This window comes from Megascapheus bottae, chromosome 26 (assembly GCF_031878675.1).
Source record: "Megascapheus bottae isolate mThoBot1 chromosome 26, mThoBot2.hap1, whole genome shotgun sequence".
In the NCBI taxonomy this organism is placed as follows: Eukaryota; Metazoa; Chordata; class Mammalia; order Rodentia; family Geomyidae; genus Megascapheus; species Megascapheus bottae.
In genome coordinates, this window is record NC_143534.1 from 8,371,943 (window position 1) to 8,398,094 (window position 26,152).

Here is a 26,152-nt window from a genome sequence, read left to right on the forward strand (position 1 = left end):
GAACTTAGTTTTGGGCTGTCTCCATCAAAATGTTTCCTTTAAACAATGGGTAAAGGAAGAACTGAGAAAGACTCAGAGGAATGCTTCAGCCTTCACCCTGATCTTTATGGTATGTATATTTTTGTCTTCTATCGATGTTAAGATAAGTAAGTGACATTTTAAATGTATTATTATAGGGATTCAGAAAGAGAAGGCCTCCTGTGTACCAGAATTCAATGGATTGTTTAAAGGAGGAGGAAAAGATTTTGAAAAAGAGGTGGTATTATTTCACTAAAATAATATTATACATTTCTGTATGCTTCTGTTGCCCCTGAACTTCTTTCTGTTGCTTTTCATGAATTCTCTGGATTGTATAGTATTTTTTTAAACTCAAATAAACTTACTTGATAGAATTTCAGTATTCTGGCAGGTGGAATTTGAAGTCAGCACTTCCGGTGAACCTCTGCTCACAATGTGTCCCGACATCAATAATTTGAGCTTGGAGAAAGATGAGCGTCAGTTAAAGGTGAAGATTGAGCATGATTCCTTTGGAGATCTGTAAACAATCATTTGTGTTCCTGCAGAAATGGATCCTGAGACAGACATTCATGTGCAAGGAGCCTAGGAGATACAGAGAGGAAAATGCAGGTAGAAGGTGGGGGAATGAGTGAAGGAAGACAACATAGTAATTATCCAGCTCACTAGATAATTTGCAACCAACAGAAATTTGAACTTAAAGAAGCACCCGTGGAAGCTATTGTTATATTTGTACTTTAGAATTAGGTCACGTAGCAATAAAAGATTAGCTCTGTCATCTAGGTTTTTACAAACCTTCCAAAAGCAACTTGTACTATCTTTTTTCTTTTTTTTCATTTCAATGGTTAGTTTTTAGTTGTTTCCTTAGCTTGGGTATGTACTTTTTTCTCTCTTTAAGTTGGGTAAGCTTGTTATCTGTTATGATGTCATCTGCCTATTCACCTCTCATTTCATAATGCTTTTACTGCCCAAGAGAGATAGTAGAAAAGTTACTATTCTGACTTCAACTAGCTTCCATACAAATGCAATCATGATAATATTTTTCTTCAAACTATCCATATCCTCTAATGTCCAACTTCGTCCAATTTTAAGTGGTATACCTGAGTCATGTTTTCTGATTATTTTCTAATATAATCCCAGAGTTCCAGTTTAAATGATTAGATCATATCAAGTTATGTTATTAGGGAAAGCTAATATTGCAAAGGGAGATGAAAATAATTTGATGAGATGCATACTAATAATGCCCATCAAATGAAGAAAACAATACCTCTAACTCTAGTTTTCATTGCTGTCACCAATTGCAAGGTGCGAGCTGGTATTTAGAACTCCCATATGAGCCTGGTGGCAGTGGCACACATCTGTAATCATAGCTACTTAGGAGGCTAAGATCTAAGGATGGTGGTGTGAAGCCAGTCCAGGCAGAAAAGTTCCCATGAGACTCTGATCTCCAATTAGCCATTCAAAACCTGGAATTGGCACTGTCATTCAAGTGGAAAAGTGCTAGCTGGAGCTCAAAGAAGCTCAGAGACAGTGCCCAGGCTCTGAGATCAAGTCCCACAACTAACAGCAACAAAAACAAAAACAAAACAAAAAAACACCCCAAACCTCCCCTTTTCATTTAAATTCCCTTTGACTTTGGAATGAAGAGTCGACAGGGTTTCTTGCCTTGTGGTACAGGGCTTCAAGTCTTCATTTGCTGTGGGTCTGGAAAGCTACAGCATCTCCAGTCCTGTGGTCTTGTGCTTTTCCATTATCCTTAATGGAAGAACATAAGCATGGCAGGTTTTACCCCGGGAAATCTTTTGCATTAGAGATGAATGGTGGTCATTTGCTGGTTTCAGTCTCCAGTGCCACTTACCCATGGTTCACTCTAGCCTCAAAATATTAAGTCAATCAGTCATGGACCAGAGGACACCTCTGGCCCAAGCACTCTTGGGAGGCAGAGGCAGGAAGATCATGAGTTTCTGAGGCCAGGATGGGCTTCAGGGTAAGACCTTATTTCCAATCTTGTCCCCCACCTCAGTGGGGGAGAAATGAACATTAAATGAGTAATTCCAAAAATAAACAATTCATGAATTAAAAAAATTCATGCCCTGCTGGACAGCATGAAGAAATTTTGAGTCATCCATCTCACACTATCCACCTACACCAGGAATCATCACTTTGCTTCGTGTGACCACTCACCTTCAGGCACTCAGTAGTGTCTCGGTTATCTCAGTTGCTTATCTAGTCTCACAGTGTTGGTGTTCAAGTAACTCATGGAGTAGCCTTACTCCTTCAGAATGCCCTTATCCAGACCTTGACCTACGCATTACATCTCCTTACCTCAAATGCAGCTTCTTTTATCTGGGTTGCTTTAGTCATATTCTTCTTTCGTTTCCAATGTTTTGTTTTTTTTTTTATTTCTTTTGTGTTTCAAGTCACCAGAAATCTGTTGGCTCTTACTCTTCCAGTGAATTTGTTGACTAGTTAGTCAATGACAGTGCTTTTCTTTGCTTTATTTTAAATGTCTCTCTTTTATGCTACTTTTATAATGTAGTTTGCTTAGGAAGGAAAATGCAGCATGCTCTTCTTCCGTGTTCTTGCATCAGACATTCACCCAGAACTTTGGTAATGTGAAAGTAAAAAGCAAATACAAGACTCAATGTGAGTTTGTGTGTGTGTGTGTGTGTGTGTGTGTGTGTGTGTGTGTGTGTGTTCCAGGAACTCAGGGCCCACATACTATCCCTAATTATATTTGTGCTCTAGTTTAAGGTGCTACCATTTGAATTTGAGAACTACAGCTCTATTTCTGGCTTTTTGGTGATTAATTAGAGATAAGATTCTCACAGACTTTCCTTCCTGGACTGGATTCAAACTGTTACCTTCAGATCTCAGCCTCCTGAGAAGGTAGGATTACAGGCATTAGTTCCTAGAGCCCAGATTCAGTAGGACTTTTAAGTTATGTATTCAGAATCATGTTCATGAGTAATTGTTTAAAATAATTACTACCCACCATCTTAAATAAGAACCATCCACCGTGTGAAAGTTTCTACCTGTTACAGAAGAAAAGGGCATGGATTCCAGAATGGGGCCAATCTTCTTCAAAATCCATCTCTTTTCTCATACAGTGTATGGACTGTATTTAAATATTAAGCATTTCTATTTATAAATGTATGTGCTCTTTTAGGTCATCACCAGAATTGACCTATTTATATTCAAATTTGACACCCATTGTGTATAATGGCAAATGACACCTCTCCACATCTCTACCATCTGTTAGTCTGAAAAATATCTCATACTTTTATGTAATTTCTATCTTCTCAGAAAACTTTTGGAAATGGGGCTATACAGCCACATATAAGAAAGTATATACAATTTTAGAGTTTGGCGAAAAAGATTATTGGCTCTTGCTAAAGAGTCAGAGAAAAGAATTAACAATGTGCTTGGGCTTGCAGCCCATTCATGTTTTGTGCTGAGAAGCTCTAAGTCTCATCAAAACTCAGTCAAGTGCATGAAAACTTAAACATTTAGTCGGAGCTAATGTGCTAAAGATAATTCAATATTTTTTTATATTGGTGTCGCCTAGATTACCTTCCCATAGCTTCCAATCTAATTTCTCCCACTCCTTACATTTGGAAGTTTTGACCTAACAAGTTTCTGACAAGCACCAATGTATTTTTGTGCATAAAACACTACTGTTTTATTTTACTGTTAATACATAATTTAAGTCATGTATTAACTAGTACATTATATTTAAAAACATTTCTGGTTACAAAAGTTGTCATATTTTGTACACTAGCAAATTCCAATACATTTTAAGAGACCATTGGCCTAGTTCTGTTGCATTAAAAACATTGTCTTCAGTAATTAAGCCTCATTTTCAAATCAAGTGTCATAAAATTTATCTTAAAGTACTTCAATAGCATAAGTAATAGCATTTCTAAATTACTTAAATAATTCTTTTAGACCTACACAATTAAATTTGTAAGTACAAAACCCTGTTGTATTCAATGTTTAATAGTCTCTGTAACTCAAGAGGCTCATATTTGGACAACAGAGGTTCAAAAATAACCTAGCTAGAAAAGACTACAATACTCTATCTCTTCATCAACAAAGTAACAAAAAACTGAGCTGGCGACATGACTTAAGTGAAAGAATTCTAGTCAAACAAAAAAGTGGAATGAGCATGAGGCCCTATGTTCAAAGAATGGTTCTTAGGGAAAAAAATAAAAACACAAACCTAAGATAATTTATTTTCTAACAACTTTAAATTGAAATCACAAGACTTCCTACAATGATACCAGGCTGAACAGTCTTTAACATCCTAGGTAAACAAACATGAGCACTCAGTCTTAAACCAAAGCAGGCATTACAAATATGAGTTTCAATCTCCTAAAGAGTTCTATATTAAGTTTTAAGTCTTCCTGGGGTTAATGGATGTTAAATCTCTATGTGGAAAATTTCTTGTCCTGTAATTATAGGGATTACATATTAAACAATGTTTTGTTTTGTTTTGTTTTATAACTGACTATGGCTAAACTCCATTATCCAGCTTAATGGGCCACACTAAATTACTGTTACATTCCCCAACCAGAACTTTATAACTCAGGAGAGGGTAATATTTGGGCGTTCATGGTACAGGTTCTTGATCTTCTCACAGACATTTCAAATTCTCTAGATTACCTATATAATTGAATTTATTCAACTCCCCTTAAATCTCAAGATAGTTACTTATTTAGTGGCACCTTTTATGCAAACCTGCATGCTTTTAGCAAAACTTTTATAGATATTAACTGATATGTACAGGTGTTCTAAAAATCCCTAAATTATTAGGTTTAACCATTTTAAAGTAATTTTCTGGTTTATTACAGTATGAAATGGTGCTCTTTTGAATTCTCCATACTGTTTTTCCCAGTTCAGCTTTAGATGGTTTAAGAACGTAAAAACATGGAAATTCTTAACAAAGTTGGGTAAGATAGAGGAGAAAAAAGAGCAGCTAATGGGAAGGGACAGTTCTTAATTTGTTCCTTGACTCTTTTTATAAGCAGCATGCTTTCCTGGAGAGCTGCTATGGGAACTCTGTGGTTAATTTCCTGACATTTCTGTGGATCAAAATCTAAAGGGTATGGCTCAATTAACATAATTTAGGTTGGATGGTGTTTTTCTTTTGTTCTCTTCTGACTTGTAAGAGAGACCAGATTAATACTAAAATCTGATCTGGTCTTTTGTTAAAATAAGTTGCCTAAGCCAGTCTTCCTATCAAGGGAACAAATCCCCAAATAGCTCACTGTTTTGACTGTCTTCAAGTTTCTTCAGTCAGGGATTTTTGTCTTACTTTGGTAGGGCTGTAAGCACTTTGAAGATGAGAAAAGGTGCTTTGTTTGGTTTTCATATACATATTCTCAGTATATAGAGCATAGAATCTGGCCCCAAATACTTACTGAATGTGTGGATTTGTCCAGGAGTGGATGAGTAAGTGGATTCATCATTCTCAAGGACATTGTGTGAGATTCATATTCAAAGGCTCAGCACTGACCGGAAGCCTTTAATAGCCCAGACCTGGGTTCTTCACTGTGTACTAACACCAAACATTTCATCTCTGTTCATCCAACCCAAATGTCTTTAGCTTCCAGCAGTCTTGTGTTAATGAATACACAGTTTTTAGAATAATGATTCTAAGTACAACTGTGGAAACAGGTCTTGGCTCTCTTTCAAAGACAGAAGGAGATGTTAGCTTTTTAAAAAGATGCGGACATACTTTCCAATTCCAAATAGCTCTATTTATCAACTGCTGAACTTTGACCAAGTTATTTATACCCACTTAACCCAATAGTCCCCATTTCCGTCTATGTTGTGTCAGATGATGGGACTATGCCATTTTTCTACGGCTGCATAACATTCTAAGCTGTGTATGAGCTATCAGTTCTTCCTTCATTCATCAGTGAAGGACACATATGTTATATCTGTTCCTTGGGTATTTTAGATAGTGCTCTAATGAACATGGAAGTGCAGATGTCTCTGACATACAGATCTCATTTCCTCTAGATCTAAACCAGTGATAGTACTGCCGGATCATATGGCAGTCTTAATTTTAGGTTGCGAAAATACTCCATATTATTCTCTCTAATGTCTGAAGCAGCAGACACACTCCAAAGACCCAGCTTGTTTGTTAATGTAACTTTTCTTTCCTTATCTGGCTTTGAAACATGATTCTCCCAATCTTTGCCTGTTGAGTAGCTGGGATTATGGCCGTTCATCACCATTCTCAGAAGTAATAAATATTATAGCAAAATAACACACTGCTGTTGGCATGTAGAGATGACAATTTAATTTTGCCTGTAATTAGTAAGGAAGTGGTATTAAATTAGTATCAAGGTACCTACATTTTCATCTTCAGCTGACTAGATTTTTCCTGTGAGCCTTAAACATTTATCAAGTATGTGCTGTGAATGCAAGGAAAAGCACCACTTCTGGTGAATTTTAAGTCATAGGTGTACATATCAGCACTTTTTATTTCTGCAAACAGGAGAATACCATGTTTTTATTAAACACACAATAAATATGTGGTTAAAAATTATTGCAGAAAACTGTGTGTGAAGAAATCTGCAATCATGGAAGCACCTTAAGAATAATTCACGTACCCTAATTACCACCCCATCATCAAGGTACAGTACAATGCTTTGTGTTAAACTACATTTGTAGACTTGTGAAACCATCTTCCCCATCCAGTTCTGGACATTATCAGGGCATGTGCTTGAGTTTCTAGCTCTGAGTTCAAATTCCAGTACTATCAAGAAATATTCAAATATAATTATGTGTTACCCTGCCCCCTTTCCTAGTCAAAGCATTTCCTAAGAACCTACTGGCTGTTTTTCTCCAGTCTTGCTACCCCAGGTTTGTGTGCTGCTTGTCTGGATTCTGTATTCATGTCCTCCCCAGCATTCACGTGAATTTAGAACACTGCTTTGAAATACTGCCTTCCTCCTTCTCTTTCTTTCTCTTTCTTTCTTTCTTTCTTTCTTTCTTTCTTTCTTTCTTTCTTTCTTTCTTTGTCTTTCTTTCTTTCTTTCTTTCTTCCTTTCTCTCTTTCTGTCTTTCTTTCCCTCTTTTCCTTCCTTCCTTCCTTCTTTTCTTTCTCTATCTTTTTTGAATATTTTTATTATCTTTAAGCTGTACAAGGGAATTGCCATTTACCAAAGGAAAGAATGATACAATTCCTTCTCATCCTTGTGACTCCTCTCAGTGTTCTCACCCACTCCTTCCAATCCATCTGATCTCCTATTTAAGTTTAGGCTAGGTGTTTTGCCTTTGAACAAAGCAGTTTGTGTTCACCGGGCATCTTGATCTGTTCCATGCCTGCAGCATCTTCACCTTCCACTTTCATGTGAACTTCCATAAGGAACTCAGCAAGAATGACATCAGCACAATGTCATTCTCATCTCAGGAGAACCTAGAAGGAAAAGGCCTTCTTTGGATGAAGAACAGCTGTGTCCTATTGTTGCCCTTTGTCCTTGAGAGATAGAGGGAGACTGATTCTGAGAGTGTGGAGAGTGGTTGAGTCCTTACAGAAATGCCTACACCATCGACATGCTATTATTCTCTCTTGCTGTGATCACCTTGACAATTCCATCCCTTTGAATCAGGAAGGGAGAACAGCAGAAGGAGGCAAGAAACCACTGGTTCCCAGAGGCTGGGTATTGTGTCAGCCATTGCCTCCTCTAGAGGTCTTTTAAAGTCACTGATTACTCACACTCCTGTACATTCCTGCACACACATAAAAAAGTCAAGAACCACTTAAGAAATAATAGGGACTTAAAGTTCACTTGGGATTAATTTTTCTTCTATTCTTCTTCTCAGTGCTAAATAAAAACATGGGAGATATGTTAAACCAGCGGATTCCACTCTGAGTTTCTTTGCATTGTTTAAAAAATCTTTATAGGGATCGAAGAGAAAGTGATGATTAGTGATTTGTGATTTAGTTCCACACTGATTAATGAGGAGTTAAGCTGCAATTTCTGCCATTATAAATTAAATGTCACAGTTCATTAGAGTAGAGGCAATTTGGTTCATTCTGACTCTCTTTCCATGTTTCCAATATTTAAGCCTTTCCTTGGGATTTATTAATTTGGCATTGAGGTGCCCAAAGTTTGTCTGTTTTCAATTAAAGAAGAATATATCAGAGTATGGCATGCTCAGCTGCATGTTCAAGAAAACAAGTGTGAGCTGGAAAAGCAAAATAAAATCCATCTAACTGTAGTGACATTGGGAAAAATTTCAGAAGCCTAATATGAGCAGACATAAGCAAGTTTTAACCTGTGCTTATAATTTTGTGCTTGCTCTAAGCTAATTGCTAATTTTAAGGAGATACATAATGTGATTTAATGTGTTTTTTAATTCTTTATGCTTTGGCTTTACTAAATGTTTTGTAATTATGCAAGACTTTATAGTTATGCCAGACATTTATTTTTCATATCTTTGTGCTAAATATCAATGCTGTTATAAAATTATGCTCCCACATATGTACTCTAAGTATATTATATTCATACAATCCTAATATATAATGCAAGTATAAGTAAAATGAAAAACTTTAAAGTTCTAGCTCTATTTTTCATATTCCTTTCCAATTGTACATAAAGGAGGAAAAAATCTACAATGTTTATTTCTACCCAGCTAGTTCTTTCCAGGCTCTTAATAGATGTTAATCAAATAGTAACTTCCAAGGTTTTCATACTCCAATAATGTCTCTGATACACCACATTCTCCATGAGTGCCTGTATCATTTGATACCATCCTGAGGTCCGGAAACACAAATGAATGGAGCACTTGTCTCTGCTCTTCTTCCTGTGTAAGTCAACTTTATCTTATGGTGACTAAACACCACAGAAGATTCATGAAAGAAAATGTGAAATGTGGTACACAATGTTGACACGTTTCAGTCCATGATTTGTTGTGTATGTTGCTTGGGATCTGTCCTAAACCATCTTAGCCAGACAAGTTCATGATGCAAGAACCTGCTTATTTCATGGTGACTAAGAAACCAAACAAGAACAAGGGTCTGCAGCTTCCTATCCTTTTCAAGATCACATTGCCAAAGACCAGCAGACTCTGCGGAGGCCCAATCTCTTGACATTCCCTCCACCAGCCAATTGCACCAAGCAGGAAGTAAACCTTTAACTTTCAAAGGATATAGAAGAGCCAAATCATCATATCCTCCAAGAATGTTTTTCACAGAATAATTAGTTAACTTAGAAAATTTAAAGGACTGGGAGGGTTGGTTGTGTTTTGCTTAATCTGTTTTCTGCACAAATCTAACAAATGATTTCATGTTAAAGCCATGTGATGGAGTTAATAACATTTTAAGCAGTGGTCTTCTATTGGAATCAGTTTTGATCATGTTCTTTGCAGTATTTTCTATTTCTTCTGGGGGCATTCCACAAAGTCCAGAAGCTTTTTTGATTGTAACTCCTGGATTAGGGGAAGTGGTGAGTCGCTGGAATTCACTGGGGAGAGATCCGAGATGTAGATAAGAACCATGTAAGGCACAGAACAAATCCAAATTTGAGGAGTGCACAGAGTGGGAAAAGCTGTCTGTATAATCTTGGTACTCTTGGCTTCATTATACATCTGTTTCCTGAGATCATTCCTTTCCATCCACTTAGCATTTTCTCTCATTCATGCTTGCCTAAAATTGTCCAGTCACAGCACTTCTCCCCTCGATATAACTCTTCATCTTTCAAATAACTTCCATTGGAACAACCCAATATTTTAATGTGAATAAAAAAAGAGTAAATGAGTTTCATTGTCATTTTTTTTCCACAAGGAAATAATGGATACGTAGAAGAATGATGTACCTAACAAGCATGACAGAATGGGAATTTGTCAGGTGACTGCTGAATGCATCTGTGAAATGAGTCTTTCTGAATAAACAAGAGAGTAATCAGGTTATTTCCTAGAGCTCAGAAGAGAAACATGACTTGTCCAGTAGGTTATAACCTTAAGAGCAAGTCATACGATGTGTTGGAAGAGGGGCTGTTTATGAAGTTGGCTGTCAATGTATAAAAAGACCTGACCAGGTTTGTTTGATTTTAGTGCACCAGAAAATATCTCCTTGTGATTAAATTTAAAAGAAACCTGTCAACAGACATGATTCTCCATGACAAAGTTTTTCATTATCTAATGGATATAAATTACATGTCAGTATAAATAATATTCTGTGAGTTTTGTTTGGGAAAATTGTTTTTTTTTTAAAAAAAAAACCTTATTGATTTCTCCTAGTCAATAGCAGAAAACAAATGATGACCTTTTCTTCATTTAATAGCTCAAAATTATTGGTTAGATAGTAAAAGAAACTGACTGGGAATGTTACTTTATATTAATCTTACTTGTATCCATTTTAGAACTTCAAAGCAATTGTTAAAGGGTCAAAACATGTGAAAATCACTGATAATTTTCAGATCAGGGGTGGCTTTTTCCATTCTCTTCCCTCTTTCTGTATCTATAAGTGAAAGATATAATTAATCATTTATCTACATTCTTATTATTGCCTATACTAAAAAGACTTAGTAGAATGATGAAGTATTAACATATAAAATATAATAAATAGAGCAACTTTACATAGCCAGGGGAACCAGTTTTTTCAAATTATTTCTAAATGCACAGCCCTCTAAGAATTCACAAAAATGTATTTGAAGCCAATATGTATACCAAAAAATAGAATATGACAAAGTTGTTCTCATTCCCTTTTCCTAATCATCTCTGTCACTTAACTAAAAAGCTAATTATTACTTAGGTTTATTTTATATTGTCTAACCTATGTCCATTTGCATACCAACACATAATACACTAGTTTTGTCTACTTAAAACATCATGGAAGTTGAATAATATGGAATATACTCTTCAAAGTACCATTTTTTTCCTGATATCATGCTTATAACAGTTATTCTTGCTATCACAATATTTGTTGACTTTAACTGTCAAGACTGGACGGATTGTGAGAAGGTAACTAGCCCCCCTTTCAGTGATTAGATCAACAAAGATCTGCTTCTCACTTGTGCTTCATCTCCATTCCATTCCATATTGACTGGCAAATCACCATTTTAGCTATCATTTTGACTTGCTGGTTCACCTGGCAGATGAACCATTTCCAGCTACTACCTGGAAATTTATGGGGAGCAGTCAGTAATGGTGTGCTTTGGAGAAAACTGGCAATACATATGATGGTTATTAAAGACTTGTGTGGAAATGATACATCACTTCTAATTACAGACCCACCCTGCCCTACCTCCCCACACCCCCACCCTGCAAAAAATCAAATGGTCAACCAGGTACCTGGTCAACACAGATATCCAAGAGATTGTCCTTCATTCCTATGAATACTTGGCTTATTAAATCTCACACAAAAAATATATTATTCACATGGTAACCGAGAAAACAAAATTCCCACTGGTGTTTAGTTGCACCACATAGTACAGGATTCCTTCATAATATAAATCAATCCCTGTATCATGTTACCATAAAACAAATTAGTTCAAAACATAAAGGTAGCCAATGTACATTGATGTAACAAAAACAAGGTAATAGTGATATTTTTTTTATTTTAATAAGTGAATAATTTAAATTATGCACTCAATACCTGACAAATGTAAATATAACCACTCTATACATCACCCTGACAATAAAATACAATAAAAATATAGATTATCCATTGATCAATAACAATACTAAATTATAAAAACAGATATTGAATGTCGCTCCTAATTTAGCATAGATGTTCTTCAAATAGACTATGATCTAATAAAGGCTCACGCATACCTGTGTCAAAGTTCAAAATTTTATATCTCTATCTTTAACTTAATCTGAACAGATTTATGTGGGTCATAGGGTTTATTGTTTCTCTGTGACATTCTTAGTTATCTACTTCGATTATTATTAATTATTATTATTATTACTATTGTGTTCTATTGTCAGGGTGATGCGTAGAGGGGTAATAGTTACATTAGTCAGGTAGTGGGGACATTCCTACTTGGACATGGATACCTCTTCCCATGCTTTTCTCCCACCACTTCCTCCTAATCATCTTTTTTCCCATTCCCTTCCCTATAAACAAATAAACATCTATTCAATATAACAGGTACCAAAGTCAGATACAGTAACAACATGAGATTAGTCATAAAGAGGAAGCAAAGAAAATTAATAACTTCACATAGTACATTAAGAACAACGATCACAAAGATAAATCTCTTGTTTCCATATCCTAGAGTTCATTTCACTTAGCATTATCCTATATGGCAATTTGCACATAGATTTTGAGCTATTGCTAGCAAAATCCTAGATGTTTACTAATTATTACGAATGAGGGAAACAATGGAGCCTATGCTTATTTTGGTCTGGCTTACTTCACTTAAGATGATTTTTTTTCCAAGTCTTTCCATTTCCTTACTAATGGGGCAATGCCATTCTTTCTGATGGCAGCATAACATTCCATTGTGTATAAATACATCTTCTTGATACATTCATCTACTGAGGGGCTTCTGGGTTGGTTCCATATCTTAGCTATGGTAAATAATGCTGCAATGAACATCATTGTGTTAGTGGCTTTATTATGTCCTTGACATTTGGGTAAATGCCAAGGAGTGGGATTGCTAGGTGATACGGGAGCTCTATGATTGGTCTTTTGAAGAATAGCCATACTGCTTTCCAGAGTGGTTGACAAGTTTACACTCCTACCAATAGTGCAGCAGTGATCCCTTCTGGCCACATCCTGGACAGCATCTATGGTTATTTATTTAATTTTGGGGGGATAATGGCCATTCTACCTGGAGTGAGGTGGAATCTCGAAGTTGTTTTGATTTTCATGTTTTTATGGCCAGAGATGTCGAGCATTTCTTCATGTGTCTATTGGCCATTCTTATTTCCTCTTCAGAGAAGTCCCTCTTTAAGTCTTTAGCCCACCTATTATTGGGATGATTTTTTCTTTGAGAACTTGTTGAGATATTCCATTTTTTTTTAAGCTGTAGATGTGCTTTAGAGGTGAGGCCCTTGTCTGTTGTGTGGCTATTGAAGATCTTCTCCTACTCTGTGGGCTTTCTATTTAATTTGTTGGATATGTCCCTTGTCATACAGAAGCTCTGAATTTTAATGCAGTCCCATTTGTCCAAACTGTCTTTTATCCCCCAAACTTTCTTTAATTTGTCCTTTATGTGATTTTGGAATGTATTGATGGTTTGACATTTCAAATGGTTACATAATATTCAGGATGTGAATTCCTTTAGTACATTTGTACCAAAAACTGAGTCTTCTATATTTGATTCCAGACAATTTTAATAGCCAAATATTCTTTTCATTCATAGTTGGATTGGCCATCATTCTATTTTTTTTTTCAGTTCTCTTCTTCTCTTCCTATTTTGGATACGAAACCCCTCATCTTATCATCTATTTCTGTGAGCCAGATTCCTAATGGGAAGTTATATCTTTAGTTTCCATTCTACATGGGATATTTTGTGAATCTGAAGATGTATTTTCAGTGTTTTATTAACCCAACAATAATGACACAGGCTTTAATTTGACCTTTACAAGAAAAAATTTACTGTGATGAAAAATCCTCTGTACTTCTGAGCTAAGGTTATAGTTATTTATATAACAGGTACTGGTAAATAATTATTTATTTATACAAAAATTGTTTCAGTAAGTCAAATTTGTGTGTTTGGCTGACTTGAGCTAGGTTGTTTTGTGGATTGCAGGGGGATTTCAATTAGGTTGAGTAGCAGAGTTTTCTGTATGTGTTTCTATATCAACCTGGGTGCTTGTGGTTACTTGGGTACATGTGGCCACTCAAATACCATGCCAACACAGGTTTGTTCACCAAAGAGCAGCATGCCAAAGCAAAAAGCTCCAGGGCATGGGTATTTTTGCATGATTATGCTTGCTTTATATTTCTTAGTCTCTCCATAGTGGAAGTAAGTTAATGAACAACACAGATACATAGGGTGAGAAAATAGACTCTACTTTGCTTTTTGTGCTTGTACTTGGGCTCAAACTCAAGTCTGCATGCACTTGATCAGCTTTTTATTTCATGGCTGGAGCTGTACCACTTAAACCATGCCTCCAGCCCAGCTTTCTCCTAGTTATGTGGTGATAGATTCCTCGTCTTCATTTTTCTTCTTCTTGCTCCTTCCCCCCTTTTCTTTCTCTCTTCCTAATGTTCATTTTGTTATATATTCAAAGAGGTTTCACCATAGTTTCACTCTCACTTTCTACATCTCCCTATGCCTATTTTCACTAGTTTTCAATGAGTATATATATATGTATATATATATGTTCCAAAATGTGCTTATGTATATATTTGTCTTTCACTTTTAATATTCACAAAGTAGGGACCTTTATTGTACTGTGACCTTATCCTACTGTGACCATTGTACTTCTAAACCAGACTTATTTCACTTAATACCATAGTTTTCAGATCTCTTTATTTCCTTACAAAAATCACAAATGCTTTTGTGTTGCTGAATAATACTTCATTATATATGCATAAACCTTTTTTGACTTTTCTGAATGTCAACTGCTTATACATTCTCAAGGTTTTGTCTTGACTGGATAGTTTATTTTTATTATAAAAATTTTGCCTAGAATTATATCTTATATGTAATTTTTTTCTTTCCATTTTCTAAGCATTTCATTATTTGTATTGAGAAGTCAGCTGTTAACTCAATTTTTGGCACTTTTGAAAGTAATCTATCTTTCTTTAGTTGAGTTTTTTAAACATTATATTTAACTTTTGAGATATTTTGCTAAGGTAAATTTGATTGTAAATTTTTTAATTCTTGCCTCCCTACCTTTCTTCTTAATCTGCTTTTCTAACTTTTTTGAGCTCAACAAGTAACCTCATTTGTAACATTGGTTTGTGAGAATTGACAGATCATTTGTTGATCAGTGATATTTTATGAATATTCCTCCTGTCTTATTTTAGAATTGAAATTATACAATTCTTTTAACTTATTATTTTGTCCTCTTCATCTCTAACTCTTATTTCAAAAATCTTTAAACTCTTCTTGCTTTTTCTGATCCTCCTGTACAATATCTTTTCATTTATTAGTTTCTTTATTTCTAATTCCTTTATGCCTCACAATAAGGTATACAGTAACTACTTTACTTGTATTTAATCATTTACATTTAATAATTTGATTAATTTTATTATTTGGAAAATTATTATAGCACTTTCTGAACAGGATAAAAATTTAGATTCTGAAGATATGCTTTTAATATGTAGAACTCTATGGAATTTTGTCCATTCTGAATTAATTTTTCTATTTTATTTACTTATATTGCTTGTTTTATCAGGTACTAAATTATATATAATAAACAATAGTTACAATAATATATTCCACATACATATCTTTGCTTATTTGCTATTTGGAGCTCTCTGATATTATATTAGAAAAATACCTTAACCACTAACTTGAGAACATGAATGATTTTTGTCTTACTTCAGAAACTAAATGCATTTCTTGTTGTTAAGTAGCTTCTAGCTAAAGCAATTCAGGAAACTACAGTTGTAGTAGAGAGATAGGAAAGAATCACAAAAAAGCTTCATTGTCTCTATCATGTTGCATTGTTAATGTAAATTGTAATCACTCATCCAGACACATTAATACTTGCATCAGAAATTATCCTATCCATATTATCTGTAGTATTAAGACTCACCAGTAACTCAACTTCTCTTCTATAATTTAACTTAGAAGAGTATAAACTAGGCCCAGTTTATATTGTTCTTTAAAATATAGTTATAAAAAATCATAAACATTTGATGTGGGATTGTGAGGGTTACTTTTATAGATTCTCATTCTCCCTGCTGGAAAGATATTTGCTATTCCATTGGTTCTCTGTGAGGTTCATTTAACACTGCACTGTGTAGCAAATCTCTTTTCATGTCCAGAAAAATACATGCCAGCCCTAGGCACATTCCTTCAATGGAAAGATTTATAACATTGTAGGATTTGCAACTTAATGAAGTAAAGCTTCTACAATACTGTTAGCTGGGAACCAAGTCTACATCAAAAAGGTTTTCTTCAGGGGCTCCTTGTATGTTAGCAAGCTTCATTACTTCAAAAATTTGATGTAGGACACTTAAGGAAGCAAACAAAAGCTACATTAAACATGCCACTACCCACTAAAATGAATAGTGTGGTACTGACGGATTGCTTTGCAATAAAAAAAACTTCAATTATCGAATTCTAATTTCTGGTAATCACAAGAAATCTGGAAGTCATATCAATTTTGTTCATTTGTTCATTGCCCCTTAGCTAGCACATAGCACATCCTCTACCAATACCAATGACTATCAGGATTATCTCAATACTAAATGCTGTTCTTCAGCCAGGATAAAAAGCTTTACCAACTCAGGAAGAAGTGTGTCCATCTGATTTTTAAAGGATTCTAGAAAAATGGCATATCACTTACACCCTAAACACACCTTTATCATGTCTCCCAGAGTCCAGCTGGGCCTCTGAAAACTATCTGCCCACAAGATGCTGCTACTTCACACTTACCCAGCCAGGGGTGCTGTGCTCAACAATAAAAGGTTTTGAATCTCCAAACTAATCCCTGTTGCAATATTGTCTAATCCCAAAGCATTGACAAGGTTAAAAATTTAGAAAAATGCATCATCCATCAAACAACCCTTGAATAAATTCCATTTCATGTTTTTGGGCTATCATTTATACAAACAATTCATAAGAAGGTAAAAAGAGGATTCTCATTTATTTTCTCATGGTTTTACACTGTAAATGAACTCATTTCTGGGTTTGGATCTACTTACTATGGTTATTATCCTCAGCATATTATTTCATTTATCAAGGCAAAAGACATTTGTGGTTTGCATATTAGGATTGAAACTTAAGTAGGTTCAGGTCTTAAGTTTGTATAATTTTTATAACTTATTTTGCTTGAAAAGTTTGATATTCTCTAAGAATCACTGCAAGAAAGCTCCAGGGATTTCAGAAATAAAAATATAGATTTAATGTCTCAAAAACAAAGTGTTAATACTTGGGGTTATTAATTTGATATAATATCCATGGGAAAGTTTTCCTAAGAATAAAAGCACCAATTTTAACATTGTTTACAGTTTAGTTGTTTTACAATAACACTCCATGATTGTAGGAATTTTGCTTTCTAACTTACCAAGTCACCCTGTGTTTTTTAAGACAAAGAATCAAGCAGCCTTGTTTTGCAACTACAAGTGTTATATGTTTCAGGGTATGAAAAGGTCACTTAGTATTACAAGATGTCAACATTTTGCCATCCTCACATGAGTGATTTTCTTACCTCATGGCTCTGTGAACAAATTAACTCTTGTATTCTACTAGCAAAGGAGTAACTGAGTGCCATTTGAATCATTTTCTCTCACCAATAATACTACAGGTGAAATGGAAATTCTTCTGACTGATGAATTAGCACCCAAGCACATTATTGGAAGGACTTGAAATGGATTGACACTTAAGAATACAATAACTTCTTCAATGGGTAGATCTTAAAGTTGAAGTGTGTGCTTTCTCTTCCCATAGCATTTCCTCAGTGAACTGCCATTCCTCCCCCACCCCCAAATAAATAAAAGAACTGAATTTCTTCCAGAATCACCCACACATGTGAGATTATATTCAGAAGTTACAGACATCTGCCAGACAGCCTGAACTCCTGGCAATCAATGTTCCTAGTTGCTTTGGTAAAATTCACTTTCAAGTGAGGACGACAGATTTAATTTATACAGAGTCATTACCACAACCTTCCCCACTCTTGTTTCTGCCTAAACTCTGAAACATATCTCTTAGATGTTAACAGAGAAAGGTGATTAAGATCAGTCATCTCGATTTTCTGGTCTCTGTGACTTGGTACTCAATGTTCATTCAGTCTGGTTAGATGGACTCTTCAATAATTATGGGCAGGCCGGGAGTTTGGCCTAGTGGTTAAAGTGTTTGCCTAGCATGCATGAAGACCCGGGTTCGATTCCTCGGTACCACATACATAGACAAAAGCCAGAAGTGGTGCTGAGGCTCAAGTGGTAGAGCTCTAGCCTTGAGAAAGTCCAAGGACATTGCTCAGGCCCTGAGCTCAAGCCCAGGACTGGCAAAAAAAAAAAAAAAAAAAAAAAAAAAGGATAGCAAGAGCACAAGTCCTCAAGTTCAAGCCCTAGTACCAGCACCAACAAATAAAAACAAACAAACAAATAAATAAATGAATAATGATTATGGGCAGTAAAAAGTTACTGTAGCTACAGTTATTTCTAAAAGATCTATTTCTCTAAACTCCTACCAACTACTGTACTGAGATAAATGTATTCCCGCAAAACTTTGTTCTACAAATGAAATTCTGCCAATATCTTAGCAGTAAAACTTTGCCAAAGATAGAAAGTTCAAGCCCAAGAAAGATAGAAACTCCTGAGTGCAGAAAAAAGGATGAAAATAGAGAAGGCCCATCAGAAACAATTGCATTACATTGCCACATTCATAGGGAAATGGAAAGAGTTGGAAAATCTCTGGGAAGCCATACTCAAAGACACATAGCTTACATTGTTTCCCTGATTTGTAATAATTTAAATGTGCCTATAAAACTATAAGTAAATCCAATGGATAATAAAAGACAAATAATTATATGTGGATGTGATTAATTAAATAGCAGTCTAAACATTCAAACATGCACACAGTGAGAATAAAGGAAAATATTCTTTTTTCGTGCCAGTCCTGGGGCTTGAACTCAGGGCCTAAGCACTTGGGCTTTCTCAAGGCTAGCACCCTACAAATTGAGTCATAGAGCCACTTCCAGATTTTTCTATGTATGTAGTATGGAGGAATCAAACCCAGGGCTTCATGCATGCTAGACAAGCACTCTACCACTTGGCCAAATTCCAGGCCCAAGGAGATTATTCTCAGGAGATCACAAGTGCTCAATAGTTATGTATGTATTCCAGAGAAAGTGAAGCTTATCAAAATGAAGATGAAGAAATGAAAATAAGAAGTTTTTTTATAGCACTGTTTGTAAGAGTTTTTTCCCCTTCTTCTTTCCATTTTTCCCCCTTTAGTTTATTCCATTCTCTTGACGTTTTTGAATTCTGTCCCTGTTGTACATAAATTAATCTGGTTTGAGGAGAGGAAGGGGACGTGCTAAAGCTGTGTGGCAAAGGGTGAACTAACTCAGCAGTGGAAACCTATTAGACACTAGATTGGAACTGAGCCATAGAACTTGGGAGGGAGGGAAATGGAGTGGCAAAAAACTGGAAAAGAACGAGGGAGGGGAAACATTGTTCAAAAGTACTTACTACCTGACTGAGGTAACTGTAACCCCTTCATGCATCACCTTTACAATAATTTGTTTTAATCTCAAAATAAATAAATAAATAAAGATCATATTGCTGAAGACAGAACACAAAGGTAGCTGAAAGGAAGATTAAGAAGAGACTGAGCATTTCTACTCCCTCTGAGCAATGGGTTTAATGCCTCTAAATGTCACACTATTTGGAAGTAATGCCAATTAACAGCATTGAAAATAACCACATGCAAGTAATTGTGATATCACGTTATAACAATAGCTTTTATAGGTAAGGGAGAAATTTCCATTTAGCTTTCTTTCTGGCATTAATAAAATGTATTTGGGTCAAAGACATATAGTATCATATAGCATTACTGACAAGCATTATACAACATCTGCTTAAACATCTCGCAATTATTTTATCAATCTTTGCCAGTCATGGATTATCAGCTCTATTTTATTGTTTATTTATTGATTTGTTTATCTATTTAGTTTTATTATCAAGGTGATGTACTAAGGAGTTACAGCTACATATGTAAGGTGACAAATATATCTCATGTTGAACAGTGTTACCCCCTCCCTCATTTTTCTCTCATTTTCCCGTTCCTCTAATTCCCCACCCCAAGTCGTGAAGCTTATTTCCAACATATTGTGTTGTGGTTATCACTGTTGCTTGGTTTGATCTTTGTCCTTTGTCTCATCATTTTGTTCTTCCTCTTCACTTCCTCAATTCAGATAGATATATAGACAAGGCACAGGGTACCCAAATCAAATACAGTGACAACAGGAGACAACTAAAGAGGAAAAAAATGAAAAAAAAAAGAAATAACTTTACACAGTACATTAAAAACAATAACAAACCGGGGTGGGGGGAGGGAAATGTGGACCAAGTCATGAGAAAAGGTATCAAGGTTTGTGAAGTAATGCATCTTCTATCTGGTGAATATAATGCAATCCTTCTATTAATTACGATAAAAATATATGAAAAAACAACAACAAAGGAAAACAAATTGTTTCTGTATTTTGGAGATCATTTCACTTAGCATCATCTAATATGGTCAAATGTACATAACTATTGAGCTATTGTGACCCTATTCTAGGACAGTCCTAGACATATACTATTACAAATGTGAGGAACCATGGAGTCCTTTTGTTTGGCCTGCTTCATCATGTTTTCCAATTCTTTCCATTTATTTACAAATGGGGCATCGTCATTCTTTCTGACAGAAACATAGAATTCCATTGCATATAAACACCACATTTTTTCTATTTCTTTCAAAAATTCTGCTCCACAATCCCTAGCTATTGGATTTCATCTTCAAGGTGATCTCTTCAACTCAAAATCTCAATATAGCTATAGATGCTAAAGCCATCGAAGATGTTAAAGTTAGGGGAAAATGAAAACTTAAAAGCTTTCATAAACTTCCCTATCAGTCTGTTTTCCAATTCAGGATTTCAGTCATAATCCCATGTTCATTTGTTGTATTCAGGTTAAAGTGTGGGGTAATTTACAAGGGGGAGTCATTTTGCTATTTGGACACCTAATAAACAAGAAATAATTGTGTATATATACATATATATTTGTATATATATATATCTCACTGTATAGACCATGGAGTGTTATCTGTAAGCTATGAGAACCAGCCAACAAAGTTTCCAAGTTCATCAAGTACCACAGAGCAGCCCTTGACCTTCCCTTTAAAACTGACACTGCTAGTGCTCAAGACCTTTTACAAAACTCTTTAAAGAGAAGTTTCTTCCTCTCGCAGATTCCCCAAGGCTCTTTCAATGCCCCCAAGAGTTCAGTTTCTCTTCCTTTTTCTCTCTACATCCTCAGATCCTTCAACAAGTCATTCTTTACCAAGATACCCAGCAGCTATTCTGATACAAAAGTTCAAAAAGCCTGGGCTATATCTATCCTTATTCTGGAATTTTTTTAAAAAATCCAGTTTTTCTGTGTTACTGTGTTAGTCGTGGAGCACTGCATTTGTCTCCTATCACAACATCTGAAAAATTCCCTATAGATAACAGGAGCATAAATGGATATAGTAAGAAAAAAGGATCAAAGACTTCCTGCACGAAGAACAAAAATTTTTGTGGCCTCTGATTTGTTATGCACCACATGGGGAAACCATTAAAATGTACATCCCCCTCAGCCTTCAGAAAACTGGGTTACAGCTCCTATATAGCAGTAGAATTGTGAAATAATTTCAGAAGAGATTGCAATGAAGAATTGTGTAATATTGCCTAAATAGTTTACCCAGAAGTGTTATATATTATTCAAATTTTTGGAATAACTCATAGAAATACTAATTCATTATCACCAAGTAATATTATACCGTAGGTATAACATTTTTATATGTTTTACTACAGAATTCTTACCATTTTGGAAAATATATTTTTGCTCCCCTCTCTTGAAAGACAGAATGTGAAGTGTAGAAAAGGCATATTTTGAATCTTGCCTTTAGGGCATAAAACTAATGATCCGATATCTTAAGTTCCTTGGTGAATTTTATGGGGGTAATATTTCATCCTGAAAAGTAATAAACATAATTAAGCATTTTTTCTTTCCTCTGTTTTTGTATATGAAATAAGTTTGATTTTTTTAAACACAACTTCAGGAAAAAAAAACTTGGATTTTCAAACATTTTATCGTTAAACATAAAAGAGATCAAATTAGCCAAATAGGAACTTAAACATCTAGCCCCTGACTAATAGGATAATAGCTCTATTTGCATATAAAAATTCCATAACAATGAAAAATTTAGAATGGTGCAAGATCATTTAAATTCAAGTGCTTTCCTGAAGTATAAAATATTCTGGAATATATTTGGAATTAAAGATCTCTTATTATAATGAATCCTTGATAGATTCTTGCCTTCTTTTTATAATAGACATTGTACTTTCCCCAACAGAAAATCAACCGTGTCTGGTGTGACCAGGATAGCAGTTATGTGGTAACAATACATTTCTTTCAATTTCATCCTTAAACAGCATGTAAAGGTGGTGACAAGGAGTTTGACTATGAAGGCATGTGTTTAATATTTGTTACTGACTATGGTTCTACTTAGAAATCTATGATTTGGATCTGGATCTTGCTATGTAACCAACGTGGCCTCAAGCCTACAACATTTCTTTCTGAAGCACTTGAATGACAAGTGTGGTATCACCCCATCAAAGTACAGGAATTTTGTGTCCACATTCAACCTCAGAGATACTTTAGAACATTGAACATTTGATACAATCCCACCATTTTATCTAGATGAACATTGAGTACCTTTTGTTCTAGAAAGTTAGTTTATCCAGCCCACACACAGTTAGGATATCAGCTCTGTAATTACGAATTTGTCCTGCTATACATGAATAAAAAGAAAATATATTGGACCAATAGAGTTAGTCAGTGTTGGATTGTATCCATTGTAAAATTCTTGCATTACTTGTGCTTCATAATATTAAAAAACCTCATATTTGAGACCCTTTCACATAAAAGACGTACAGCTAAGACCTTACATTATTTTGGTATTTATGGTAAAAATCATCTATACAAAAGAAAAATAAGGGGCAGGAATTTGGCCTAGTGGTAGAGCGCTTGCCTAGTATGCACAAAGCCCTGGGTTCAATTCCTTGGTACCATATATATAGAAAAAGTATATTATTTTATCTTTAAATATCTGCCACAAATACCTCATTTTCCAGTCATTGTTCTAGGCAAGGAGCAGGCAAGGAGCAATGAGTAGCAAGACCTTTTTTTATGGATTTACATTCTATTGCATTAGATCAGCTTAGTTAGTAGATCTTTGTAATAAGTGAATTGTTTGTCCTGATGGAAGTCATTGTGGCTTGGAGATTATTAAACTGAAGGGACTGACCAAGACTGGGACCAAGCTAGGCTTCTTTATGAAATAACAACCAATCTGAACTCCAGAGCATGAGCCATGAAATAGGAAAAGAGAATTAGCGAGAAGCATTCAAGATACAGGTGACAAGTGTAAAATGGCTAAGGAAGGAGCACTACAAATTCAGGAAAGTGGCCAGGAGCACGGTCTAGTGGTAGATGCTTACCTAGCATGCAGAAAGCCCTGGGTTTGATTTCTCCTTACCACATATACAGAAAATGATGGAAGTGGTGCTATGGCTCAAGTGGTAGAGCACTAGCCTTGAGAAAGCCCTAGAGCAGTGCCCAGGCCCTGAGTTCAAGGCCCAGAACTGTCTAAAACAATTCAAGAAAGTACTAAACAATTTCTGTGTTCTGCTGAACACCAGCAGAACACAGAAGAGTAAGTGGGTAAGGAAACACTTTCATGGAACCTTGCAACTGAGGAAAAGGAATTTTTGGCCCTCTCCTTGGAGATAAGGGAAGCCACTGAGTTCTGGATTTGAAAGGATCTGAAAACAGGAAGTAAAGTCTTGGTGTAATCTAGTAACAAACTATCATTAATTTGAATATGATGGTTACTTTTAGATGGATAAAAGCAAGGGGATTAAATTCACGGAAAGGATTTGTTGAAGGATTTTACAAGGCTGCTTTGAGGAATAAAAAAGTTAGAAATGTAGGAAGGATGATCATATTAACATATAGTCCCTGATTCTCTGTTGTCATTATTAAAGAGTTCTTTTTAAAATCACTTAAGGGGAACAAGTATGCATCCCTAAAATATTTAATAAGCAAGTGATTACCTTACCTTGTACTTTATGTTTTACCCTATGAATAGAAAAAAAACATCTAAACTTGCTTACTTTCAACCTGAAGAGCTTTTATGAATATAAAGAAAATCCTTTAGCAATCTCAGAAACATATGAAACAAAGCTTTCAGGAGCATATAATTTTTGACTAATAGCTTTTGTTATTGAGTGCTTTGAAACTTTTCTTCAACTGCCATCTAGGCCCCATTTACTTTTCTTATTCTTTTCATTTTTTATTTTCAGTTCAATAAACAATGTTTTATTTAATATAACCATGTCCAAAATATGCCAATGATTATTTTCCCTTAAATAATAAGCAAAATATTTATCCAGGTTTGTAACGAATCATACATAGACATTACCTTTGATGAGAAATAACTTGTTAAACTTAAATGTTTTGAACTTTACCAAAACACATAGCCTTGCATTTAAATTTTATTCTTTGCTTCATGATACCATGTTTTTCCATCATTATATATTGGAAAGATTGTCCTCTTCTCATTTTGTGCTCTTGAGACATTTGTAAAACTTCAACTGATTTTATACTTCTCTATAACCCCAGTATGGATCCTCTAACCAAGGCACCATGGTGCTTCATATGGTATCACTTTGTAGTACAGTTTGAAATCAAGTTATGTGACACCTCAATCTTTGTCTCATGCTTGTCTTGGATTCCTCTGGTTCTGCTTTAATTTTAGGATTTTATAATGAAAAAAATGGCACTTTAAAATTTTGCATAAATCACACAAAGCTAATTCACATTTACAAGATCTTTATCTTAGTTATTTGTATTTTATTCAATTTTGTTTACTCAACTTCTGTACTTGGTAGCATTCAGGCTATATAACTCTTGGTTAAATTGATTCCTAAACTGTTTTCTACTGCTGTTATCAATAGGATTGTTATTATTTTAATTTTTTAAGATCATTGTTTTGTACAGTTATTTTTTATTTTTTTGTTGAGTTGTGTGTTATGTATGTGTGTGAGTGTGTGTCTAGAGATCAAACCCAATACATCACTGTCTTAATCACAACAGCTTCTGATGAAGCATGCAAAATTTTTGGTATAGAATGGTCATGCTAGGAGCAAAGGGTGATAATTTCAATTTTCTTTTTTATTTGTAAGCCTCTTACATTGGTCTCTTGCTTGACTGTTCTGGCAAGAATTTTTAATACACTACTGGAGAAGGTGTTAATTTTTCACTACTGAATATAGTTTGAGCTGTGTTGTATTCATAACTCGTTATCCACTCTAGAAATTTAACAAATCTGCTGACAAAGTATTCTGAAATATATAAGCATCCTATGAGCTAATGCTCTTAGCACCACACTTCAGAAACTGTGGCCTGGGGGACTAACAAGTTAGAAATCATAAACTATCACCTACATCATCTGGAAAATAGCTAGAGATCTTCTTAGTACATCTGGACTCATATTTTTCTTGTTGGATATTATACAATGCTTTCTGTAAATCACACTTCAATGTACTTTTTGGTAAAAACTTAGCTATGGTTTTAAAACTGAAACCATAAAACTACTCAAAATCAGCCTTGTCTTTGATGTGAGCAGTATCTCTCTCACATGGTAGTGTATTTCGTGTCACTTTATCCTGTTTTTCTCTTTCACCCATCTTTGGCTTTAATGATGCCTGAGTGAAGTAAGATAAATGATGGTAATTCTTCTTGAAAACAAAACTATTGTCTATACTAACATATCTTGGGGACTTAACATATTCCACAGAGTCTAAGAATTCTTTTATATAAATGACTATCTTTTTTCCTGCTCATAAACAAAGGCCACAGATTTTATTTACAGAAAATCACAAAGCCATCTTTCCCACTGATCAGTGACAAGTCCTTGGCCATTTTGTTTTCCGTGTATTAAAGCTAATCATAATGAGGTTTCATTTTTCCTTCCTGTTTATTATATTTAAGCTGTTATCTTGGAGGGTCATGAATTATTTCCTAACAAGAAAACTCAGCAAAAAGAAAATTGATATTTTCACCTTTATTCAAGCTTGTTATTTGCTGTAGAGATATGTGAAATTTGCAGGATTCCAAACACAATGTTGCTTTTTTTATTATTGTCAAAATGCAATTACACGACTAATTGGCTGTTATATTGCAGGGTGATACAAGCTTGGCCCACATCTCTCCCCATGCTGACATTACAGGGGT

At 35.0% G+C, this 26,152-nt stretch overlaps 2 long non-coding RNA genes across 3 annotated transcripts in view; one reads left to right on the plus strand and one right to left on the minus strand.

Moving 5' to 3' along the window:
• The first annotated feature begins 205 nt into the window (after positions 1–205).
• Positions 206–26,152, plus strand: part of LOC150045909 (uncharacterized) — a 58,786-nt gene continuing 32,839 nt past the window's right edge. Inside the window, exons 1-2 of one of the 2 annotated variants that reach the window (XR_016532747.1) lie at positions 206–256; positions 564–627. This is a non-coding gene — a long non-coding RNA (uncharacterized LOC150045909). Of the gene's footprint in view, positions 257–563; positions 628–2,820; positions 2,905–26,152 lie in introns of those variants that run through there. The other variant, XR_016532748.1, reaches the window with a different exon arrangement.
• On the minus strand, positions 10,393–23,532 carry LOC150045910 (uncharacterized). The gene is made up of 3 exons (XR_016532696.1): positions 23,356–23,532; positions 21,676–21,826; positions 10,393–10,492 (listed from the first exon to the last, which is right to left on the minus strand). It is a non-coding gene; the product is annotated as an uncharacterized LOC150045910 (long non-coding RNA).